The sequence below is a fragment of the Macaca fascicularis genome, chromosome 7 (genome assembly GCF_037993035.2).
Source record: "Macaca fascicularis isolate 582-1 chromosome 7, T2T-MFA8v1.1".
Taxonomy (NCBI): domain Eukaryota; kingdom Metazoa; phylum Chordata; class Mammalia; order Primates; family Cercopithecidae; genus Macaca; species Macaca fascicularis.
Window position 1 is genome coordinate 8,663,908 of NC_088381.1, and position 9,120 is coordinate 8,673,027.

General features: G+C 51.4%; 1 pseudogene; it reads right to left on the minus strand.

Annotated features, from left to right (window-relative positions):
* Positions 1–613: 613 nt before the first annotated feature.
* Positions 614–6,830, minus strand: LOC141407364 (uncharacterized; annotated as a pseudogene).
* Positions 6,831–9,120: the final 2,290 nt, after the last annotated feature.

A 9,120-nucleotide genomic window follows, 5' to 3' on the forward strand; every position in this document is an offset into this window, starting at 1 on the left:
TCAGTTACCTCCTCCCATGCCACATCTCTTCCTCCTCCTCCTCCCTCAATCAATGAACAGCATCCCACGCTCCACACATCTGATACAAAACTGGGTGTCTCTTCCAGACTCCTCCTTTGGTTCATTCAAGTGGCCACCAAGTCCTGTCTGTCCTCCCATCTCCACGGCTACGGCCATGTCCCTGCCTCCCCCGCCCTGTCCACCGTCTGTTCTCTCCACTGGCACTCTGTCCCCGCCATCCATGTGCCATACAGTGGCAGACTGGTCTTTCTACAGCACAGTGGACTAGCGCCCTTCCCTGCCCACAGCTCTCAGAGCTGGAGGTGGAGTTGAGACTCATGCTTTGGCATTCAGAGCTCTTTCCCCCTCGGCACTGGCTTATCCAGAGCGCTCACAGTGCGGGGCAGGAGCCCCTGACTCAAATGTGGGTGTGGTGCACAACTGGGTCATAGGCTTTCCCTAAGAAGAGACAGGACTGAGATGCGGAGCTTTTCTGGGTTCAGAGTTAGACCCACAGAGTGCAAGGTTTCTCCGAGACACCAAATGGAGGGTCCAGCTGGCAGCTGGCTCCTGGTCTGGAGCTTCAAGGAGAGGTGTCAGCTCTGAGCCACATTCAATAGCCAGCTGAAATGCAGCCTCCTGCAGAGAGTCCCTGGAGCTTCCACAGCCTCACTCTGCCCCTCTGCATACCCCAGATCTCTTGCCAAGTGGCATTTGGTTCTTCATGTCATCTCCCTCTCATGGCTGGGAGTAAAGGTGAGGTGCAGGGACTTGAGCTTGTGTACTCTAGTGTCTTAAGGGAGAATGTGTCAAGTAGAGTGGAGGTGGCTTGGAAAGAGGGAGACTCAGAGGAGAGTGAAGGACACTGACCAGGCGAGCCTGGGAGCAGGAAAAGAGATGAGCGTGAGCAGAGGAAACTGCTGGGGCAGGGGGCGGATGGGAGGATCAGGGAATGAGGGGGCTGGAGAGGTGGGGGTGGGGATGCTGGCGCCAGGCTGCCTGGCTCGCCAGGCTCAGGAGTCGGTTACATCCTCCCACAAGGGCCAGCTCACCTGGTCGCCCCAAAGCCCTCCCTCTGTGGGTGGGCCCAGAGGGCCCAGAACATGGATTACCCAATTGAGCAGGACAGAGGTGGACTCAGGTGGTGCTGGGCTGGACTCCTGGCCGTGGGGAGCAGCCGCCACCCTGCCTACTGCATCCACTTTCCAACTCGCTGCCTATCTGAACAGATGCAATATTGGGCACCTTGTGAAACGTGCTCCTGGTGCACCTGCTGCCTGCTGCCCCTCCTGCAGAGTGCCCGGGCTCTCCAGAGGGGATTCCTTGGCCTAGATTCTGAGTCCTGCCTCTCACACCCGGGGCTGCTACCCCAGAGGCCAGCTGCTTGAGTACCCTGGAAGCCTGTCTGTAGCCCAGGCTACAGCTGGGTCCGTCCCACAGCCCTTCTTTAGTGCATCTATTTGGACTGACTGCTCATTTCATAGAGAGGGGTGTGTCTTGCCCCAGCCCATTTGGCATGTCTAAGGCAGTTGTGGGGTCAGAATCTGCAGCTCCCAGGCCCCAGCCCTGCAACAGTAGGAGAGGCTGGACCCACATCTCTGAAGTCCCACCGGGCTGGTGCGAGCGGGCTCCTGAGCCCAGGGCTGCTCTGCAGGCTGTGGGGCTCATGCACCAGCTCTTAGCCCACCTGATGTGCTCAGCTTGCTCACCTTTGGGCCTGTCCTGCCTCTCTGGCATTCGGCTGACCCTGAGGTCCTCTCCCTCATCTTGACCACCAGCTATGGGCTCTGACTTGGAGGTTCGCAGAACCTTAGACCATTTGGCCCGCCCCCTCCCCCATTTCTCAGCTGAGAAAACTGAGACCAGAGAGGGAAAGCAACTTTCTCAAGGACCCAAGCAAGTCAGAGGCAGAACCGGGTCTAGGAGCCTCTTCTCAACAGAGATTCTCCCTGTACCCTGAGCCTTTTTTAGTGCCTCATGAACTTCCCTGTAAGGAGACTGCCCTGCTGAGGCTGGAAATGGTGCTGTCCAGGGCGGTGTGTGTCCGTGACTGTGCCTGTGTTTGTACTTGTGAGTGGGTATGGGGGTGGGGATGAGGGGTGGGAATAAACAGCAGGGATGCTGCGGCTGCAATGCACTCTGCCTCACCCCAAAAAGGGGCGCAGGAGAGCCCAGCCAAGCACAGCACATGCTTCCACTTTCCAATCTGCGGAATGCCTGTGAGGCTGGCTGGGCTCAGAAGACAAGGACAGGCCTTTCCCCACAGATGACAGGGGGGTCCAGGATGGGCGGAAGCTTCTGCTGCAGCTTTGGGGGTCACATCCCAGCCCACGGGCTGACAGTTAAGCAGAGAAGCCGCCTCTAGGGGTCAGTCATGATCTAGTGATTGTGATGAGGAGGGGGCCCCACCAGCCTCTGTCCAGGGTCTTGTCTGGAAAAACTGCTCCATGGCAGAAATGGGCTGATAATTTGAGAGGAAGCCGTAGCTGAAATTCTAAACTGTGTGAGTGTGTGTCTAGTTTGAAAAAGCATATCCGACTTCAACATTTATATTGAAAAAATGGAAAGCTATTCCCCTTGTTTTGGAATACAAACTACAGAAAGCAACAGTTAACAGAATCTTATTGGAGAGGTGAGATTCTACATCTGGAAAGGCACAGTGACTTTCTACTGGGGTGTGTGTCCTTCACTGAGGAAGGGAAGGTGAGATTTATGTTTAGTAATAGGCAGCTATGAATTTACCTTTTATAAAGAACTTGCCACATATTATTAGTGCGTTTTCAATCATGTCAGAATCACCCGGATGCCTGTGTAAATGCAAGTTCCCAGGCTTCATTCTCGGAGATTCCGGTCCTGTGAGCCTAGGGTGGGGCCCAGAAATCTCTATGGGGTGGTGCAGGCTGCCCCAGGACCACACCTAAGAAACACTGCAACTGCCCCCCACACACATCCAAGTCCCCAAATACGTAGGCAGGCATCTCATCTCCGTAGAACAGATAGGGAAACTGAGGTCCAGAGTGGGGAAAGAAATGGCACAGGGTCACCCAGCAAGTAGTAGCAGAGCCACGACACACCCACTGCCTGCGGACACCATCTCTGATGACAGCTCCACCTCCCTTCAGGAGCCTTGCCCACCCCCACCCCTACCTCCTGCTGCCCCTATGGTGGGTCTCTGTCCAAGGAAGATGTAGCCCTGGTCCTCTAGGCTGACTGGGGCTCAGAGGAAATGCTTGGCGCAGAACGTAGGAGCTAGAAGGGTTCTTGGAATTCAGGTGGGGAAACTGAGGCCCAAAGAAGGGAGTCCTCAGATTTGAACTGTGTCTGGAGAAGGTCTGATTCTCCTTCCTGAGTAGTAGGTTTGGCTTCAGTAGCCTGACCCTCAGTCAAGCTGGCTGTCCAGGCCCGCCACACCTCAGGGTGGGTGACCAGAGGCGGCGGTGCCATAAAACACGTTTCCTGGGAGATCCACCCCCAAAGCTCAAAACATTCCAGGCCTGGTGATTTGGGCACGCCCCCTTCCCTCTCGGCCCCGTTTCCCCATCTCTACAATAGCTGTGTTGGAGGAGACTTTTCTCTGAGACTGAGCTGCAGATGTTCTCCCGGGTGCCTACACCGCCCAGGTTGCTGGCTCCTCTGTGCCCACTCTTCAAGACAGTCAGCTCTTAGGTGAGGAAGGTGCCTTGGCCCTATCAGGAGTAGGAGCTGGTGTCCCTGAGCCTCCCAGACCAGTGGGGATGACCCAGGCTGCCTGCAAAGCTGCTGCCCAGCCCACAGACACCGCCTGGGAGGGTGGCCCCGGCCCTCGCAGCAGCTCCGAGAAGAGGCAGCCCTCACTTCAAAACTCGCAGAGCCACCCATGCCTTCCCTAAGCGCGAAGAGGCTTTTAGGAAAATGAATCATCTCAAGTTCAAACCCATGGGGTTGCTGAAAGACGAGACAGTACGGGGTGAGCTGGCGCGAGGGAGCGCGGCTCTGTGCAGACTCTGCAGGGAGGGCACTTAGGAAAAGGGACTGGAGTCTGGGAGGCTGACCAGCTCAGGGTTAAAGGGAGGGGATGGAGCTGGAGTGAGCTGGCCTCATCCTCCCCCTTGGGCTTTCCAGCCTGGGCTCAGGTGATTCAAGGGAGCAAACACCTCCTTTTCCCGACCAGGGAGTTCTCGCCACGTTTTGGAATCTGTACCATTCCCTTGGGGGCTGGGGGGCAGCTCCCACCTCCAGACCTGGCTGGAACTGCTGCCTCAATTCTAGATCCAAAAGAACCTCTGGCAGCTTCTCCATCTCCCTCCCAGTCCAGCCTCACGTCCTCCCCCGTGAGGGCCCCAACAGCCAATCTGACAACTGGAGGAACAAGGCAGGAAGGGCAGGGTCTGAGGGAGTGACCACCTCGGAAGGCAGCTCTGCCACCTTCTCTCCAGGACTCTCAGGCTTGCATTCATATCGCTCCCTCGACATCCTTTTGCTATAATCTGGCATCTAGACAGACAGATGGTCTTTAAAAACAACAACACTGTTGACGTGGAGCAGACATCCCCTTTGGAATGGTTTGGAGAAGTTAGGGTTGAGGGCATCCTCTCTTCTGCAACCTGCAGGAGTAATAGGTGAGATATAGAAAGTAAATAAAGGCCGGGCATGGTGGCTCACACCTGTAACCCCAGCACTTTGGTAGGCCGAGGTAAGAGGATCACTTGAGGCCAGGAGAACAGCCTGGCCAATATTGCAACATCCCGTCTCTACTAAAAATGTAAAAATTAGCTGGGCATAGTGGTGCACACCTGTAGTCCCAGCTACTCAGGAGGCTGAGGCAGGAGAATCACTCGTACCCGGCAGCTGGAGGTTGCAGTGAACCGAGATCCCGCCACCACATTCCAGCCTGGGTGACAGAGTGAGACTCCATCTCAAAAAATAAACATAAAAAATAAAGTAAATAAAAAAGACATGCCCAGGCTGAAAAATAAGTTAATAATTATCTCCATGAATGAAAAGCAGAAAAGAAATGCAAAGTAGTTAGAGACTGAAGAGCCTGGACCCTGCTGGGCTTTGGAAACCAAAGATGGTGGCAGGTCCTTTGGGATAAAGAGGGACCAGCTGGGAGCTTGGGTGGACCCCAGTACTTCAAAGGCTGTTGGCCGGGCATGGCAGCTCATGCCTGTAATCCCAGCACTTTGGGAGGCCGAGGAAAGTAACTCATGTCAGTGTGAAAGCAAATCAGACAGGACAGGGCAACATGGAGGGGAGGAGAGCCAAACCGGGGCCTGGTTCCAGACCCGCCCCGTTGAGCCAGGCGCACAAGTGGCTCTCTGCACAACATCAAAGGCAAAGGAAGACATGCTTTCAGCTCCCCTTTAACTCAGGTTCCTAATGTGACAGCAGGCTTGTCAATCTCACTTGCCCTGTGGCTTACACCAGAAAACTACCAACAGTGTGAGTAAGGACAGAAGCAGGAGACAGAGGAGCCAGGGTTTGGGAATCCCACAGCAACCCACAGGCCCTCATCACACACACAAGGATGTGCCCTCACTGGGCTCACCACACCATTCGACATCACCTTTCAGCCTCACTACCTGATAACCTGCCTGGATAACCCCACTGTAACACAAGAAACAGGGCTAGAATCTAGCGTGGAAGCTACACCTGAAGGAGGAAGAGACGGTAATACAATACAGTGACATTTTTAATTTATTTCGTTCGTATAAAATTTAGAGCCATAATCAAAACGTGTAATTCTGATGGGGTTCACTACTTACAAAAACTTCACGGCGCTCTATTTTCAAATGGAAATGGTGTTCTGTGGCTCCTGGCCGGCATGTAACTAAAGAGTTACTCTGAAATCTGTTTCACAGCTTATTTTTGGCAAGCAGCAATTTCTTCAACCCAGGTCTTCCAAGGGAAAAAAGGACATGAAATGTATCCAAAAGTCTCTTACAATCTTTAGATAAACTACTGTTCAAGAACCGCATCCGCCAAGTCAACACATCAAGAATCCTTCGATCACAAACACTTAAGGTGAGAAAACATTGTCTATCGGTGTGGGAGACGGACATATTATCCACGCTTATGAAGACGGTCTGGACTATCGGCTACTAAAAAGCTGTGAATGCATTTTTCTTTTTCTACTTTCCAAAATTTTGCTGAGGTGATAACTATGTTTGTTTCTATTCTATTTTTTTAGTAGGTACATCCTTATTATAAATCAACTGTAGAACCAGTGTCCCATACGGGACCCCACGTGCCAAAAGAACCAAAAAGTCACACGCAGCGAAGATGAAGACACAGGAGACAACCTGTGTGGACAGCACAAAGCTACCTGCCCAGGACACCAGTGGAGCCACAGGTGCAATTCAACATGTTCTTAGCTGTCTTAATAAACATGGCAAGGTGCGGTGGCTCACACCTGTAATCCCAACACTTTGGGAAGCCGAGGCGGGCAGATTAACTGAGGTTCGGAGTTCAAGACTACCCCAGCCAACATGGTGAAACCCTATCTCTACTAAAAGTACAAAAATTAGCCAGGTATGGTGGCACGCATCTTTAGTCCCAGCCACTCAGGAGGTTGAGGCAGGAGAATCATTTGAACCCAGGAGGCAGAGCCTGTAGTGAGCTGAGATCCCGCCACTGTACTCCAGTCCGGGCAACAGAGTGAGGCTCCATCTCAGGGGAAAAAAGCAAAACAAACCAAACAAAAAACCACATCAAATTAAGTGTAATAATGGCCGGGTGCAGTGGCTCATGCTTGTAATCCCAGCACTTGTGTCCACTAAGTTCATTTTTCTGGCTGTGGACGGCAGGCCCACCCCACTCTGTAGGCCCACCCCACGCTGCAGACCTACCATGGCCCCATGAACAGGCCAGCTGAGAGCTGGGGCCACTGCCAAGGGCTCCCTGCTCTGTGCTCAGCTGCCTGATCCAACCTGCCAAGGCTCTGCTTTCTCTATGTGTAGAAACTAAAATCAGGAGCACGAGTTTACAAACTGCAGACTTTTATGAAATAGAGGTATAAATGTGTTTCATTGTCTAATAAATCTCTTTCACAAATCACCTTGCTCTTCCGCTCTTCTTGAACGATCATGTTCAGACAACACTGCCTGACCGTTTTGGTTTCTGCCAAGGTTAGCCTCTGTCCGCAGGCTGAGTCCGACTTCTTCACACCTCCTCCTAGTCCGGCCTTCCAGAACAATGCTCACCAGTATTTCACATGGACTTTAGTTTCGAAGAGAAAAATTACCTTACAAAGTAGTATGTATAACTCTATAGTATATAAAGTGAGGCAATGATAAAACCAGTTTTAGAAATAACCTTCCATGATGATTTTTATTTGTATCCACGTGCTTATTACTAAGAATCTTTTTACATGTTTACTGCACACCTCAATTTCTCTTCTGTGAAAAACTTTTGAATATCATCATACCCTCCAAATTCTCCTCTCACCTATGTTGAAAAGGGTCTGCTCTTTATCCTAACATCTGTACTACGTAATTTTCAGAATATTCCTTCCATCACCAGATTTTTGAGATCCTTGTGCTGGATTTCACTATCTTAATATGAAAACCAATAATCACCTATTAAAACACAATACAGGCCAGGCACAGTGGCTAATGCCTGTAATCACAACATTTTGAGAGGCCAACGCAGGTGGATCACCTGAGGTCAGGAGTTGGAGGCGAGCCTGAACCAATATGCTGAAAACGTGTCTCTACTAAAAATACAAAAATCAGCCAGGTGTGGTTGCAGATGCCTGTAGTCCCAGCTACTCGGGAGGCTGAGGCAGGAGAATAGCTTGAACCCAGGAGGCAGAGGTTGCAGTGAGCCAAGATCGTGACACTGCAATCCAATCTGGACAACAGAGCGAGACTCCGTCTCAAAAAAAAAAAAAAAAAAAAAAAAAAACTTTAATAAGTAAATAAATAGGCCAGGCGTGGTGGCTCATGCCTGTAATCCCAACACTTTGGGAGCCCAAGGCGTGCAGATCACTTGAGGTCGGGATTTCAAGACCAGCCTGACCAACATGAAGAAACTCTGTCTCCACTAAAACTACAAAATTAGCCGGGTGCAGTGGCACACGCCTGTAATCCTAGCTGTTCAGGAGGCTGAGGCAGGAGAATCGCTAGAACCCGGGAGGCGGAGGTTGCGGTGAGTCAAGATTGCACCACTGCACTCCAACCTGGGCAACAAGGGCGAAACTCCGCCTTAAAAAAAAAAAAAAAAAAAAAAAAACAGTAAATAAATACAATACAATACAATACAATACAATACAATACAATACAATACAATACAGCTAATACGATTTACCTAAGAAGCTGTTGTATGAGCTGAACCAGAGGTAAACACCGTTTGCCAGAAGACTCACAGATTCCCGTATTAACAAGGTCTTAATCCAATGGCGTCCTGCTTGTATGAAATGTTGAGGCATTCGCTTCCTGTTCATCAACTTCTTTTCCCTTCTGTGCTTCTTTTTTGGCTTCAATATCCTGGAATTCATAAACGGACACTGTTTACAAGGGATCTCATTAGCAGGTGTGAAGGCACACAGGCTGGCTGAGCCCTGACCCCAGGGCCAAGCTATCCCAGCCTGTGTGTGCCACCGCACACACCTACCCGTGTAAGGCCCACACCTGCCCTGTTGGAAACCCCAACTCAGTTGTGCAGTTTCAGTGTCTTCTTTTTACAGATCCAAGGTCCAGGCGGCCTCTGCTGATGCTCTCCAGCCTCCTTCTGTGAAGTCCCTAAAATCCTTAACTCTGCTCCTGGCTCTCACAAACACCCATGGGATCCGCCCCACACAGGCAGCATCCAGCTGCTTTGTGAGGACAAGAAGCTAGAATTCTCACACACACTGGTTCAAGTGTAAACGGCAAAGCCACTCTGGGAAACCATGAACAGCTACTTACCCCAGGACCTAACAAATTCCACTCCAAGTGTTTACCCTAAGGGAGAACATATGTTCACTGAAGTACTTGCACACAGCACAATCGTGGCAGCTCTACACGGCCAAAAACCAGAAAGCCTGGGCGTGGTGGCTCACGCTTGTAATCCCAACACTTTGGGAGGCCAAGGTTGGGGGATCACTTGAGCCCAGGAGTTCGAGACCAGCCTGTGCGACATAGTGAAACCTTGTCTCTACAA